Raw genomic sequence first — 17,391 nt, 5'->3', positions numbered from 1 at the left:
GGTTGAGTGCTGCCACTTGGCCCCTGCCACCTTGGGATCTAATTATTCCCATTGTATTTAAATTTTGTAGTTGAGTGACTGTGGTTCTCACCATCAGATCTGACATAGGGAGAAGAGCAATTATAGTGCTCTTCAAAGATGCAGGTGCTGCCCTCACAAATCTATTTCACAAGGCATTGGTCAAGGGTATTTCTTCTGTACCCTCCCAGCTGGGATGAGTAGGTCTAAAGTGACTAATCTACTCCACCATCCCAATCTCCCTAAGCCTTTGGATCCCTTCCTCTACATTAAACCGAGGAAGATCAGGCATTTCCAGCTCGCTCACAGTGGGCCATCTTTTAATCCACATTTCATCTATCCAAGCAAATAAACTATTAGAACCTTTTTTAACTTCCCGAGGTGCAACATTAAATGCAGAGTCCCTACTTAGTGGGCCCAAATCAATAAATTCAGCCTGATCCAACTCTATGTTCCTTCCACCATTATCCCACACCCTTAATATCCATTCCCATGCCTGTTCTCCAGATTTCTGCCTATATAAATTACAGAACTCAAACAGTTCTTTTCAAGTGTAGCATACCTCCTCGTGGGTCACATTCTCAACCTCACCTCCTCACCTCTAGAGGCCCACTGGGACTTTAGTCCAGTTATAGATCTAGAAGCAAACAGAGGTGTTGGGGGTGGCTCCTGAGGAGAATCAACATTATCTTGCCTGGAAACTGCCTCAGGGGAGGCCATCACTGTTGCCTTAGGCAGCACAGGGTTTATTTCCTCAGATAAAGATGGAAAGGCTGATGGCAGCATGGGTCGGGAAGGAGATGTTGCCACTACTGGAGATGGGGAAGCTGTTTCTTCTGGCAGAAAAGTTTCATCAGAGTTTACAAACTCAGTGTCCCCAGCTTCATCAGGGTCCTCTCACACATCCCCATTCCAAGTTTCAGGGTCCCATTATTTTCCAATCAAAGCCCTCACTCTAACAGTAAACACCTGGTGAGGCTGCGTATGCATCTTTCCTTGCAGATCAGCCCCTCGCATGATAAGAACTTGTGTCTGCTTTTCCGCAGTTTCAGCTCTTTCTCTACAGGAGATAAGACTCTCATTCAGGGCAATCTTAGCAGATTTGAGGCTCTATTTCTGCCTCTAAAGCCAGGAGATAGAATCCCTGAGTTCATCATTTTCTTTCATAATTTTGTCCACTGAACTTAGGAGCAACCAACCAGCTTCATTATGTTCCTTGGTTCTCCACATATGGTTAGTACGTATTTATTTATTATCTAACTTGTCTACTACTATGTAAGTTCTGAAGGGCACAGATTTCTGTGTCCTTTTTTCACCTCATACAGCATTTGGCACAGAGTAGGTGCTCAGTAGATTTTGTTGAAAGACTAAGTGAATGAGCTTGGCTCACAGTTTTCTTTTTTTGTCTCAGAGAGTCTGTGTCATCTTCCATTTTTACTCCATAGCCATGGGCCAGAATCAAAATGAATTGTGTGGCTGGCCTAGTACAAATGACCTCCTACCTAAGAGGAAGAAGTGCGCTTCCATGCTGGTTTGTTGACGCCATCACTCCAGAGACGGTGCCCTGCTTTGCAGGGGGCTTATCCCAGGTAAAATCCTGCTGGGCCTGAGGCTTTGGTGCTGGCGTATCATCCAGTTGTGCCCTTTTGCCGTTGGGTGTCTGTTGACAAACGAGTCTTATCCGCCATCTATAACTGCCTGTCCTTGTTTAACTTTCTGGAAGACGATGTTTCATGGCCTTGCTTTTGAATTCTGCCTTTTGAATTAAAGGGGATGAAGGGGCAGGAACAACAAAGGCTGTTTAGAGTTTAGTCTTCTCAATTGTTTGACCCAGTAAATAGACAAATAAAAAAGGGGGAGGAGGAGAAAAGAAAAAAAAAAAAAGGAGACTAGGCTGAGCTCTACAGTTGTAGGTCCCCTACGGGTTCGGCTGATATGAGCCCAATTTCAGTGGGGGCCTGTGCACCTGTGAGGAGTTAATGAGAAAAATTCCGAAGTGGCTTCTCTCACAAGGGCTCCGATTAGGGCCCCACAGAGGCAGAACCACCCCCATCTCCTGGCAAGTTCTAATGATGGGATTTACCTCAGCGGTTGTATTTGAAGACACTCCACCGCTTTCTTAGGAGTAGGAGGCATTCTAGGTGGCCTTCCTGCTCAGCTTCCTTTGGGCTTTTAGATTTTGAAACTGTTCCTGAATGTAATACCACAAAAGCTGAATAAAAATATTGGCAGAGCGGGGGTGTATTTCCAGTGGGCCCTATTCAGGAGGAAGTCGGCATGAATCTACTGGAGAATTGGAGGATGTTATTTATCATGAAGTTCAATCCCTCACTTCTCAGATGGGAATACTGGGATCCACCGAGGGCCTCTGAAGGGACACTCAACTCGGATCATCTAGGAAAATATGGCATTGGGCAGGATGACACCACTTGTCTAAGTGGCGGTGTGGTGTGGTTATGTTTTTGTGCGATTCTGAGTGGGCTCTGCATCCTGATTCTGGCTCTGCTTCTTACTGATTGTGTGAGTTTGGGCAAACCTACCAAGGCTTCCTGTCCTCCCTGTTTCCTTATCTGTAAGATGGAAACAAGGGTTGCATCTGCTGGTCAGTGTTGCTGCTAAGGTTTAAATGCGTCAATACACTCAGTGTACTTAGAGAACATTCTGGGCCAAGGCAGCCTTAAGCGAGCATTAGATTTTATGATTATCAGGGTCTGCTTTTCCAGTCCCTTTCCATAGCCCCACTCCTAAAAACTGTCCTGTGAGGTCAGGATCAGACTCAGCCTGCAGAGGTGGGTGAATGGCTGATCTGATACCAGTCACTTTAGTGCCACAGAGTCACCTGGAGCTACATGCCCGGTGCTCTGGTAGGCACCACCTGGGCCAATATATATGTGCCAATATCAGAAAGAAGCCTGTTCTTAAAGAGCTATTGGAAAGAGCTCCAGGTTAGGAGTTAAAGAACTTGACTTCTAAAGGCGGGCCTCTCTCATGCCAGCCACATAACCTTGGTAAGTTGCTTCACCTTCACCAATCTGAGTCCTTCTCTGTCAGATGGAGAGGATGATCTCTACTGTGCCTTCCTCGGGATTCCAACAAGAATCAAGTGATTTATATACATGCACAGGGTGTTAGATTTCAGTGAAATGCTTCTACTAAGGTGAGGTAATAGTGGGAATGAAGTGGCGATTCACCCGAAGGACCCTCGATCGCATTCACCCCAATGTGGACTGGATGTTCACAGTGCTGAGAGCAGGCAATAGAGGGATCCTGGGGAGACCTGCTGTATACCCGAATGGTGTAGCCAGAAGTCAGGAGAACCTGGACTTGAATCCCAGCTCTGCCACCTTCTAGCAGTGTGATCTTGCATAGGTTACTTAACATGATTGATAAAATCAGAATCCTGGTAACCTCATAGGATGGTTGTAAGGAGTAGATGAAATCATACACATGAAGTGCTCACAACTGGGCCTGGTATATAGTGTTCCCTATAAGGATTAGCTGTGCTTGGTGAGATCAGCCAGTTCCAGGATCAGCCCTTGTAGAGCTGAGCGCCTGGGAGGATCCTGTTCACAGAGTCTGTCGTACAGGCCACTGATATGTAGAGGAGCATTCCAATTCATCCATTTGGAGGGTGTAATTGGCCTTTCTTGGGGAGACACACAAACTCGTGTCCAGCCCATCATTTCCTTGTAGGCAAGCTCTCCAAGGAAGCTAACTGGAAGCAGCTTCTTGCCTGGAAAGCAGAGTCTCAGGGCAAGAAGGGGTAGCGAGGAGTATGCTTATATCAAGGGCATGATGTCCTAATGCCCCGATGGATCCGTCTCCATGTGGCACCTGCACCAGGGGCTGGACCGAGCTGTCTGCAGCCAGAGTCCTTCTCCTGCTCTACAAACAATGCCATATTTCAGTGCTCTGCTTTCCCTTTTCTATGTTGCTTCCTGCCAAGTTACCTCCCTTATGTCTTTACATAAGCTCAGGCTCTTGATCTCACTTGCTTCTGGACTATGACATCTTCTGGTCTTTGGGGCAGCCCCTATCTACCTGATGTCACCCCTTGTATATTAATGCTGCTGGTTTAGCTGTATGCAGCATGCACATTGTTTGCTCACCTCCCTACAGGGCCTCTAACATCGTGAGGCATGTCATGGTCTTGCTACTTCCTAATCCACACACCAGTTTGGTAGCTATAGGGAAAGGGCTGTACTTGTCAAAGTACAACTATAAGGAAAGGGCTGTACTTGTCAAAGCTCTTATTTAGAAACTGGCCTCTCACCTCTGCTGTTTATGAAGGGGATGTGGAGCACCATGTGAGAGGTAATTACTTCTTTCGCGAGGCAGGGATCTGTATCTGTTTCATTCACTGATGTATCCCACGTGCCAGGACAGTACCTACCACAGAGCAGGCACTCAATTATATCTGTCAAATGAATAAAAGTCACTTCTCAGGATACCATCCTGCTTATCTCAGAATCAGGTCTTTGGTTGTTTGTAGGATGCAGCACACCTTGGTCTCCTACTGGATAAAGTATTTTTGCCTGCAGTAGTGCATGCTCTCCACACTCTGGAATAGCTCTTTTGGGCTTGGATTTCATTCTTATTCCTTTTCCTACACAGTCCACTGATGTCATAGACCCTGGCTAAAAGCAGAGTTCTGATCCATTCATTCATTTCTAAGCTTCAAGTCTTTAGGTGACTTTCCATTGCTTTTGAAACAAAGTACACATTTCTCACTTGGGCAGTCAAGGCCTAGGATCTGCACCTGATCTAGTCTTTCAAACTCAGTCTCCGTGTGTTCCCCACAAATACTCTCGGTTTCATTTCGATTGCATTGCTCAGTGTTTTCCAGACGTCTCTCTGAAACCTTCCTGTCTTTGTCCTCTTCTTCATATTGTGTCCTCTAGAATAATCTTCCCAACAAAATGATGTTTAGGAGGGGTCTTGAGCACTGTAAGTGATGTTTCTGCCTGCTGGGACTTCCAGCTTTTTTTTTTTTTCTTTGAGACAGAGTTTCACTCTTGTTGCCCAGGCTGGAGTGCAATGGCACGATCTTGGCTCACTGCAACCTCCGGCTCCTGAGTTCAAGCAATTCTCCTGCCTCAGCCTCCCGAGTAGCTGGGATTACAGACACCCGCCACCATGCCCAACTAATTTTTTGTATTTTCAGTAGAGACGGGGTTTCACCATGTTGGCCAGGCTGTGAACTCCTGACCTCAGGTGATCTGCCTGCCTCGGCCTCTCAAAGTGCTAGGATTACAGGCGTGAAGCACCATGCCTGGCCGACTCTAGCTTTTAAGACCTAGTCTGAGCTTGCAAGACCCATCGTGAACAACATTTTTTTCACAGAATTTCTTTTTTTCTTTTTTCTTTTTTTTTTTGAGATGGAGTCTCGCTCTGTCGCCGAAGCTGGAGTGCAGTGGTGCCATCTCGGCTCACTGCAATCTCCGCCTCCCGGGTTACAGAATTTCTAACTAGCTCTCTACCTCTTCTTACCCTCTAGTATGTGCATTTGTACCTTGCTTTGTTTTCCTCAACTTTGTGCTTGTTTCTGTAATTCCCTCATTCATTCCTACCTCTGCATGCTTGAAAGTTCTTTGTGGATAAGGACTTGGTCCGAATTATATTTCCTTTCCCATCCCATGCACGTGGTCCTCTCTCAGGAAATAGTGCAATTGAGCAACTATTGCATCAAGTTAGCCATTCTCTAAACATAGGTACTACCTCTGCACTTTACAATTCTTGCTTCTAATTTATTTCTGGGTTGCATGGACCTTACAAAAAGGAGTAGCCTTTTTGAAAAGATTGGTTTGAAAAAAACCAATTTCAAGCATCGTTTGGAAAGGCTGCGGGACCAAAAAGCCAGCACAACTCAAGTCATTTTAAACATGCAATGATTCTCACTCTGAATACTCAGAGTGGAGACTCAAAGTGTGGCTCTTTGCAAGTTAATGTCACTCTGGCCATTCCTTACACTTTGATCATTCAAATAGAAGTCACATGCGGTTTCGTCTCAGCTCTAAGAAGGCCAAACATGAATTTCTCAAGCCTATCCAAACAATCTCTCAGAAAAAAAGATAGAGGTTGGATCATTTGTTCATATAGTTTGATTAGCTAACACACATTTTATAGTACTTGGAGGGTTGTTGAAAAGGAGTTCCTGTCTTATCACTAGAAATTGAATTCTTGAACCTGTAAAATAAACTAGTTAGTTTGCATGTCTTTATATTCCTTCCATGCCTTTAGATATACCTATTTCCAGACAGGTTTTCAGAATGCATTTGGGAAGCCTGTGATTAAAGGATATTTTCTGGTATGGTATGAAGGCTGAGTCTCTTGACAATAACTTGCAGAAAAAGAATACAATCTATTTTACATCAGCTGAATGTCTCTAATTGGGTCTTGAAGACCAAACAATTCCCTTCAATGCAGCTGGGGCTTTGGGTAGCCCCAAACCAATTAACTCAAATTATATAATTTTCTTCCCATGCCTACCCCCAAAGCTTGACTTGCTTATTTAGTAAAGAGGAGGATTAGTGCAAGCACTAAGGAGCTGTTCTCTGGCTGCCTGGCACAATATGTGAACTTACTTCTGGGCCAGCCAGAAGCATCCTGGCTGGGAAGAAAGGAAAAGGGGAAGCTGAAGTCAAGCCGTCTCCTTGGTGTGACTCTCCTGTTTCTTGGGATACAATGGAACTCAGCAGAAATATATTACTGGATTACCAGGCAGCAGAAAGCATGCTGGCCTTTAAATGGAAACAAACAATCTTTAGCCCTCCTAAACCTCTGAAAATGTGCAGGAGGAGCTAATTAAGGCAACAAAATCATGAGGTGATCAGAGAAGAGCAGAGAAATGTGAATGGTTAGGGGGGAATCTGAACAGGTGTGTATGTGTGGTGTGTCTAAAGGAGCAAAAAGCTTTACTATGAATAGATTTCATCTTTCTTCTGTTTCCAAATGATTTGTTAAGCCTGGGGTGAGCATTGAACAAATAACAAAATTATGTAACAATTCCAAATGCATATTTTCCAAATTAAAAAAAAAACAATAATATTAAAAGGCAGAATGACACCCTGCATTGCAACTGTATAAAAAATATGCTTAGTAACCTTTATTACAAAGCAGCTTAATTTTTTTTCTATTTTATATAGAGTACTGTCTTTCGTGATCCTTGTAACAAGATACTAAATACCTGATTTGATAATTGTGACATATAGGTGAATTTAAAATAGTTTAGTTCTAATAAGAAAGAATAATTAATGATACCTTCAGGTGGGCAGGTTTTTTCAGGGGAGCATTTTTTCATATTTATTGGACAGTGAAATCTCAGCTTCTAAGTGCTGACCTTTTATGTGCCAACAAGAGAAAGCAAATAGTAGACATGCCTCAATGTCTCCCTTCTTTTCTAAGCTTATAAAATATGGTACTGAACTTGCCGTGGTATTTTCTCACACATTCCTTTCTGAGGGGACCCTGCCCTGGATACCAGTAGGATGGTTTTATACAACAGGCTTCCCTGATGTTCTAGGTCCTGGGAGTTATCTTCTAAGCTTGAGTTTTTTGCTCATATGTCTGTCAAAAAGGAAAATCCAGTGAAATTAAAGCGCATCAGGAAGCTACAAGTCTGTTTTCTTACAGCTCCTGTGGGCAAAGTAGCATTATATCTTCTGTTGATGTCACCATTTCTCTGGGAGATTCTAGAGATTTGTTCATTGGTTTCCTTTAGAATCTACTGACTACCAATGTAAACTCACAGCTGGAGAGCCACATCCCTTGTTCTTTTGGACCATGGTACCTATGACCAAGGCTTAGGCCTTTTCTGTTGAGTCTCTGTCTTTGGGGAGGGGGATAAGTTCTTAAATTCAGGGCCAGAGTTCCAGGAAAGGTATTCAAGTAAGACACAGAGCAAGGCTACCGATTAAAATAAAGACAATAGACTTTCAAGTTCAAATTCTGAGAAGAATATTAAAAATTATTTAGTCTACACTGTGATTTTAAAGAGAGAACCATGGTAGCCCAGGAGGGAGGGTGACTTGTTCAAGGTCACATGGTGGCTTAGTGGTACCGCCTGACCAGAACTTGGTTCTCCTGATGCAATTGAAGAGCAATCTCTGGCTGTCAATGCTGATCACATCTCAATCATAGAAACATCTCCTTTATTTTTCTGACTTTATAGATTGCTAATGGCAGGAGAACACTATGACTTACAAGTTGAGCTTTCACCTTGCTGGCCCTGGCTGGGCAGACTTGGCATCTGTGGTTGAGGCTTTAAGGTAGAAAAACAGGGCATTACCAGTGCTTCTCTCCATTGAATGTACATTTGAGAGATGCATTAATTAACGTAACATTGCTACCTCCAGCTCTGAGCCTTAGCCGGAGCTCCACTTTGTACTGTTCACCAAAATCAAAGCACCGCTATGGTTTATTTTTTAGATATCTTGAAAAGGATAATGTTTGACCACTCCTCTCCTTGGCTTTACCTCCATGTGCTGTGTGTAATGATCCAGAGAGAATCAATTGGACACTGCATTTTAAAGATAAGGATTGGGATTTTACTTCTGGGTAACCTGGTGACCCCAATCAATCTCTGTCTTACGAACTCTCTGAAGATTTGATGCTCCAGTCCGCAATTAAGTCCCAGCTTCCAAGAATGGCAACAGATGTTGCAATCCAAACACCTTTATTAACTATTTATCTTCAAATATATATCAACGATCTCTTGGCCAACAGAAAGAGTGGCCTGCCCCTTAAATGGAAAATCACACTCTTTCATCTTCAAGCTATTTTACTTTATAATCCTTTTGAGAAGATAAAAAGAGATCTATTAAGAAAGTAGCTGACAATATATAATTGCTTTCAAAATTTGCCTTTTCTAAAAGTAGTTTTTATCTATACATTGAAAATATTGCTATTAAGTTGTATACCTCAACTATACAAAACATCAAATGGTATTTAGGGTAAGCAGATAACATAAAGTTATCTTTAATAGTGAAGATTTCAATGTTTGGTTTCCTTTGTTTTCATATAAAACTTGCTGATTACATTTCATTTGCCAGACTTTGGCCTTGTTTGAACCAGAGCTTCAACACCATAAAAAATAATCCTTGCCACCTACTTGCCTTACAAGAATGTCATGAGGATTATAAATGATGGTGGAGTAATTTAAACACAGAATGAAACACAAGGCCAAAATATTTTAAGCAAGACCCTGTGTAATCCTTTGTAATTGAACTCATCAAGGTTTCATTCTACAGCTGAGCCCTTGCCTGAAGTTTATTGAGGTTATTCTACCAAGAAAAAAATAAACTATCGTGAGGTCAAAGAGGCTTCTTCTTCCTTGATTTAACTCATTGGCTAAACTTGCTGAATTCCTCTCACATAGGTAGGAGGAGTGGGCAGTTTTTTGCTTCAAGGGCAGGGGTGAATTCACATGGAGATAATGAAGTTTAAGCTTCCAAGAGTTCTCAATGCCATTTGTCTTCATAAAATTTGCAAAAATCAGATATTTTAATCACAATTAGTAAAGAATGCGATTTTTACTCTGATTTTCCTTCCATCATACCCAAGGGCTGTCAAGTGGGGTGAAAGTGGCCCCAGGGCAATTGTGCACTCTAGCTAAGGGAACCTTGAGTAGGGGGCGCTTTAGTTTGGACTTCACGAAATATGAAGCATGCAATACTTCATAAGTCCAAACTAAAGCATGCCCTACTCAAGCTTCCCTTAGGTAGAGCCGTCTTTTGCTGTCCATCTGCGTACAATCACATTATTTCTAGCCTTGCTGATGTAGAAATGACTTCCAGGAACAAGCCCACACTGTGCCGACTCACCTGCTGTCATGGCACAGAGATACAGACCAGACAGAGAGCCCGTCAAGAATTAAACTAAACACTGGAGGTCTGTGGGTAATGGAGAAGAAGAAAGGTTTGCAAGGACTTAGAAACCAACCCGTACAAAAAAGTGTCTAAGCATCACGTGTACGCAGTTGTAAAGGCATGAATTCATTTCATTGACGTCTGGTCGAAGGAAAGTTCTCCCCTCTCAGGGTTATACTTCATAAAGCATGGTTTATAATGTACTTGTACTATGTTTTTTCTTCTTTTTAAATGCAAATTGTGTAAAATAGAAATCATGAGAATTCCTGTGTTTCTAGAAACAGACGTATAGGAGTGCTATAAAAAACAAGCATATCTAGTGAGAAATCAAGAATTGTATGGACCCCAACTTTCAATAATAATGTAACAAACTCCAGTCAACCCTGCTAGTAGAATGAGTGAATTATCTTTCTATTATCTCTATTGAAAATAATATAGCAAAATCATTGTCATATTAAGCAGCAATCAAAAAGTAGTAAAAAATGTAGATTAAAAAAGTATTACAGGTGTACATGAAGCATGAATTACTAAAAATACTGTTTTTAAAAAAATTTTAATATGTTTATGGTATTTCCCAGTTTTCTGAATAAATATCCATATTAATATCTATTTTTTATTTATAACCTTTTGCATTCTTTTTCTCACAAAAGGCCCATAAAATTTCATGTGTTTTAGCCCTCACATGTTTTGCATCTGCTGTGGGGTAGGGGTGGAAATGTCAGGTGTCGAAGCTCAGTCCTTCCTTAAAGATTATTTGATTCAGAGAAGACCTTGGAGGCCAAGTACATCTCTGCTTCTTGCCTCCCTCCACCCCCTTCCCATTATGTTTAAGAAAATGCAGGCTTTGAAGTGAAGCTGTGCCTATGATTACACAGCCTGTGCTTGGTGGAAATTGGACAAATCCATGCATTAAGAATGGATTCTAGGATCTGCTGGTCAGAGAGACCAGCAGCAAAGGGACTGAAACAGAAGCTGAGAGATCCAGGTGTCAGTCTTGACTGCCACTGGCTGATGTGTGACCTTGAAGAACAAACTTCCCCCACTGGGCCTTGACTCCCCATTTGTGCATGCAAGAAGGAGCCACCTACCTATATTGGAAGTTATGGGAAGCCTCTGTGACAAAGGAAGTCTGAGCAGAGGCTCAAAGGAAACCAGAGAGAGTCACTTGTATACCTGGGCCTTTCTGTGAAGAGGAGAGTGTGTGTGGCATCTTGGTGGACTGGCAGGGAGGCCAGCATGCTCAGCTGGGTGGGCAAGGAGGGCAGAAGTAGGCCAAGTAGACGAGGCCAGAGAGCCAGTGCAAGCAATGGCAAGGGATTTTGCTCACAGGGAGAGGGGAGCCACTGGACCTGATGAACCTGGAGTGAGATGACCTGAAAGATATTTAAAAATGATCACTCGTGCTGCTGTGTGGAGTGAGGGTGGAGGCTTGATAGAAGGTGGCTGCAGGCCTGGTGCGTGGCTCATGCCTGTAATCCCAGCACTTTGGGAGGCGGAGGCAGGCAGATCGCTTGAGCCCAAGAGTTTGAGACCAGCCTGGGCAACAAAGTGAGACCCCATCTCTACAAAAAATACAAAAATTAGCCGGACGTAAGTGGTGTGTGCCTGTAGTTCCAGCCACTTGAGAGGCTGAGGCAGGAGGATTGCTTCAGCCTGGGAGGTTGAGGCTGTAGTGAGCCACTACACTCCAGCCTGGACGACAGAGTGAGACCCTATCTCTAAAAAATATTAAAAAGCCAGTGGAGAAAGTGCCTACGATCACCTCCAGCACAAGGCATAACGTGGCAAGTGCCTAAAAAGAAGCAGAGGGAAGTGGTGCTGGCCGGAAAGAATGAGCCGGACATTATCAAGCAGAGATGGCAGGCAGAAGGCGTGACAGTTTTGCAGAGGACATGGCATAAACAAAGATATGTGTGAGAAAAATGAAGGCCATGCTCACGGAAACAGTGCGGTGAAGTGACTGAGAGGAGGATTCTGTGCCCTTAGAAGAGTTATTCAAACTTCCCATCCCTTAGTCTTCACTGTAAGTGGGGGCCGTTATCCTCATCTGCCCGGGAGAGGTCTGTCAATGAGAGTTGCCTGTGTTGTACTCTAGAGGTGCAGGGTGAATGGTAGCTTTCACTATTATGAATTTACGAAATTTTTATGAAATGCCAAAAAGTTCCGTGAGGCATAGAAATGTGATCATCAGGAAGTCAGGCTGATAGCAAAGAGTCTTGAATGCCAGGCTGAAGAGACAAAAGAAGGAGGGAGAGTTCCAGGCTTGCTTTATTCTAAAAGTCACCAGAGGAGCTTCTGAAAATGAAGTCCCTCATCTTCCTATTCTGACATGGGGCCCAGGGAACTGAATTTTAGCAAGAGTCCCTGGTGATTCTTATGCGGATGCGGCTTAAGAAAAAAAATGTTTTTAACTTGAAGGTTGAAGGGGGCATTGTCTTCAACTGCTGAGCTGGTGGACCCATCGGCAAACCAACGATATGCCGACTACTCCCAGTTCTCCTTGTGCAAAGCCAGCAACTGCAAAATAGTTGGAGCTGATAGTTGGAAGGAGGAAGCATGTGGTCTGGGATTGAAGGAGAGCTCTGGGGACGTTTCGAGGAGCCACCCTTCCCCTGTGGCTGTGCAAGGTGGTGACCCAAGCTCATGTTCTCGTCCCAGCTCCAATGCTGCCAAGTCACTGTGTGTCACTTGGATGATTCTTGCCTCTTTTCTGAGCTGCAACTTCCTCCTCTGTTTGAAAAAACAGAAAGTCGAGAGGTCTGAATTGGGCAAACTCTAAAGTCCCTTCCAGTTCCAACTTTATCTGTTTATCAAACAGCCTAATCTTTGCAAAAGCACTTGCAATGGCTACAGCCTGGAGACAGTCTTTGCAAACTTTGCAGTCAGACTCAAGGCTTTGGGGGTTATGCAAAGGGCACTGAATACTCCTGCCATCAAGATAACAGAAGGAACCCTTCTCTGGGGAGGGTTGTTCACATGCACCTCAGTACACGCAGCTCTGAGAGCTGGGACTTGTCTGATTTAACCCTTATCACCCTGCAGCATTTGGTGGGGCCAAGGTGGAAGCAGTTAGTCAGTTACCTCTGACTTTCTGGCACTTCGTTTGCCTGAAACAAGCCAATTGGGTTTTAGTGCTCTCTGATCAGAAGCTTCATGATTCTGTGGTGTGAAAAGTGAAGAAAATAAATGTCTTTGATTTCAGATAAATCACTTATGCCCTCCAGGACTCAGTTTCTTCGTCTAAAAAATTTTCACTCCCTGAAAGAGGATACTTTTGCTTCTTAATTGCCATCAAATTTGGATGGCACAACTTTTACTGAATTCTTTTTTTTCCCACAAAATTGAGAAATGGTCAGACTTTTTAGGACCAGTTTAAAAATAATAGTTTCATCTCAAGCAAAAGGCTGGCTTTCTATTCACCTTATCTCTGTTAAAGGCATCTTTACATTTTGAGGCAGAAAGTGGTAACAGTGACCTCACTCAGGGCCTTTCTCCCTGGCGGTTTCCACATACCTCTGCACACACAGATCTGAGGGATCTGACTTAACCTTTATCTCACTCATTGAGTTTTCAACTGAGTAGATTTATGAAATATCCGTCTAAAGAGTCACAATGATTTCTTGATATATTTTCTAAAGCAAAAGGTGGGGGAAAATGTTTGAGACTGTAATCCCTTGCTAATTTATTTTCTCATTTCCAGATTCAAGGGTCTGGAGATAATAATTTTCAAAGGGGAAAAATGTAAACTCTCAGGAAAACACACTGCTCAGGGTATAAGGGATGAGGGTGCTGTGTGAGGAGTGGCTTGTGGCAACATGACTGGGGAATGAAGAAGAGTTAGGGCATAGCGATTTTATGAAAAAAGCCGAAGGAGTGAAGGTGGATGGGAGTTCACTCCAGGACTCTGATAGCTTCTGGCTGGTTGGTCTTCTCCTGCCTCCTAAGGCAGTACCATTTTCTTTACACTGTTATTTTGCCCCCGGAGGCCTCCTTGTATATCCGCCCTCCCATCCCCTGAGGAAGGCACTGGTCTCCCTGAATAGCAAGGTTTGCTTTCCTTCACCATGGCTGCCTGCCCCCTGAGCATCGAGCCTCTGGTCTGGCCTGGGGGCCACCAGGGCACCCCACTCTCCCACCTTGAAGCAGGGCACAGACAGCAGAGGAGTCTTCCATAGGAGTCAGGTCCTGAGGGCAACTTCCCTGTTCTCCCTCCACAGCACGCTGGGTCCTCACCAGGGCCACCCTCTATATGCCAGGCAGAAGGACTCCTGGAATCCCCACTTCAGCTGCTGAGGCCCACAGAGGAGTGGGTGAGAGGCTGACTGTCAGAGGTTGCTGAGAACCCAAGGTGCCTGAGAAGGGGTAGCTTGAAGTAATCCCATCCAAGAGTGTCAACGTGCAGTTTCTATTTGACTGCGTAAAGTTCTGGTGACAAATATTTATTAAGGCCTCCTAAAAGCCCTGTGCTCAAGTGTGCTTCAGGGCATAGAGAGAGGAAAGAAATGTGGTTCAGTACCTGGGGCACTAGAGGGCTGCTGGGGGAGACACACAGACTCCCCAGGCACCCTGATAACCAGGCTTCCTTCTCTGCTGTGGCACTGAAGACGTGCTTGGTAGAGGCCCAGGAACCCCTGCAAAGACAGCAGGGTGGGCAAGGAGGGAGAGGCCCACCTGAACAGATTGTACCACAAGTAGCCTCTCTTACCCTGCCTCCTGCCCCAGCTCCTGCAGGGTACAGAAATCTCAGGCAGTGCCTGTCTGCTGGGCCCGTCCTTCTCCTCCACATGGACCTCCCTGCAGCAGCCAGTGGGTGCCTGCCCTGCCCTCTTGCTTGCCTCATTCCCCTTTAATCAAAGCTGCCTTTATATTGGCAGGTTAACTGGTGCTCCCACAGGTCAGCGTAGGCCCTGCCAAGGGCAAGTTACAGCCATGGACCCAGGGTTTCAGGATACCCTCATGGCATCATCTGGTAACTGTGATGGCCCCCTAACTGGTCTGGCCCTCTAGGTTCACCATTCTCCATTCCATCAGCAATAGAAAAGGGTTGAGAACCCTTTGGGAAAGGATGATCTCTCATGGTGAGATGAGTGACTGCAGTTAGCTGATGTGCTTCTATGTGGTTGAGGGGTTGGACTTGTTCTCTATGACTCCAGTGAGTGGTGGGGAACCAGGGCTGAAAGAAGCACAAGAGAGGCTGAATCTGCTTTTATAGTAGGAAGGCATTCTGGTAGAGTGCTCTAAAAATGGAATGAGCTGCCTTGTATCTCAGTAAGTAGTGAGTGTATCTGATAGGCTCAGTAGACCACACCCACTGGAGAGACTAGAAGAGTTTTAAATGCCCTTCCTGACTTACTCACCTATTACTATGTAATAAACTACCCCAAACTTAGTGGCTTAAATAACAATGATTTATTATTTCTCATAATTCCATTGGTTGGCTGAGCTCAGCTTGGTGGTTCTTCTGCTGGTCTTGCCTTGGGTCTCTCATGTGGCTGCAGTCATTTGACAGCTTGACTTGGATTGAAGGATCTAAGAGGGCTCACCTACATACCTGGTGCCTTAGAGCTGGCTGTCAGCTGAACTTCCCTCTCTATGTGATCCTATATCTTTAGGTCATCTAGCCCAGGTTTCCTCATATGGTGGCGGGAATATTGTAAGAGAGCAGGGGAAGACCTTTAGACCTTCCTAAATCCTAGGCTGTGGAGTACACACACTACTGCTTCTGACACATTCTGTTGGTCAAAACAAAGTCAGCTTAGATTCTAAGGATAAGACAATAGACTCCACCATTTGATGGGAAGAGCTGAAAAGTATTTGTGATCATATTTAACCTGCCACACTTACCAAATTGCCTTTGATTCTGAGTCTTCTTCTGGATGATCCCTTGTTAGCCCTCTGGTAAGGGCCATGTGGTAAATGTCTATACCTGTGAAGAAGGGCTCTATGTGGACACTAGTTGCTTACCAAATATCTACCATACACACAGACTTTTTTTGAAGAGGAGGCACTTATTCTGTCTCTACATAGTCATATGCTTTAGGAGAAACTGGCCTCATCCCAACTACAGTAGTAGGGTCGGTGAATATAATAGATCACTGACTGGCCCGGGAATCCAGGCTTATGCTAATTTGATCATGGCACTATTCTGCATACAGAGATTGGTTGGGAAAGGACATGCAATCCAATGCCAGCCAATGAGACATGAGGGGATGTTTTTTAAAACCTTTCGAGAAAGAAGTTTCTTCATTTGTAAGAAAGAACCACTGGAAAGGATAGTTTCTCTTCTTCTGTTGTGCACAGAAGTGAGGGCTGGAACTGCTGCCATCTTGTTTCCAAACTAAGGACAAAGCCATCAAAAAGAGGAAAGCAAAGCCAAGAGAACCACGGAGACATGGAGCAGGAATCCTGGTCACTTTATGTCCATGCCCTGGCCTTACCTCTGGACTTGTTTCAGTTACATGAGCTAATAGTTCCCCTTTATTGGTTAAACCAGTTTGGGTTTTCTGCTATGCACAGCTGCAAGTATTATATCTGACACAGGGCTTGAAATTGTTAGATGACAAATCTAACAACAGGTTACAAAGCAGGCATTAACTTTTAAAGAAAATAATCACTAACATATTTTTGTTTTGCTTTCCTAGTAAGTGAAGGAATGAAAGACTCATCTCATAGTAGAAAGAGAAATACCCTTAGACATTGTCTGTTCAATTGAGTCACTTGGCAGATAAGGAAACCAAGACCCTTGAGCAGAAATGTGACTGAGATGTCGCAAACCCCAGGCACGTGTACTCATTACTGTGCTATACCATCTCCACCTGCACTTCATACCAGTGCAGTTATTCACATGCCTGAAGCACAGAGACCACCTGGATAGTCATACTTTAAATATGAACTTAGAACAACTACCTTGGAAATCTGTTCATCAGTTTCTTTACAAATTTGACATGTGACTACCTTATGTCCCAGCAATTCCACCCCTAGGTATTTACCCTACAGGGATGAAATCATATGTCCACACAATGACGTATACAGGAAGGTTTATAGCAAGATTGTTCATGATAGCTAAATGCTGGATACATCTCAGATGTCTAACAATAGGTGAATGAATAAACAACAAATTGGGATATACAATGAAATGCTACTCAGGAAGAAAAAAAAAGAGGAATGAACTACTACTGATACATGCAACAACATGCATGAATCTTAACAACATACTGAATTAAGGAGGCCAGACTTCAAAGAGGACACACTGTATGATTCCACTTCTATAGAGTTCTGCAATAGCAAATGTAACCTGTGGTGACAGAATTCAGATCAGTGGTTGCTTTACGTTGTGTGTATACAAAGTGGAGTTGACTGGGAAGAGGCGTGAGGGAAATTGCTGGAGTGAGAGCAATGTTCTGTGTCTTGATCAAGGTACGGGGCAGATGAGTGTATTCACTTGTCAAATCTGAACAAACACTTAAGATCTAAGTATTTCACTGCATGTAAATTATATTTTGAAAAA

This window comes from Gorilla gorilla, chromosome 2, assembly GCF_029281585.2.
Source record: "Gorilla gorilla gorilla isolate KB3781 chromosome 2, NHGRI_mGorGor1-v2.1_pri, whole genome shotgun sequence".
In the NCBI taxonomy this organism is placed as follows: domain Eukaryota; kingdom Metazoa; phylum Chordata; class Mammalia; order Primates; family Hominidae; genus Gorilla; species Gorilla gorilla.
This window is presented reverse-complemented; position numbering follows the sequence as displayed.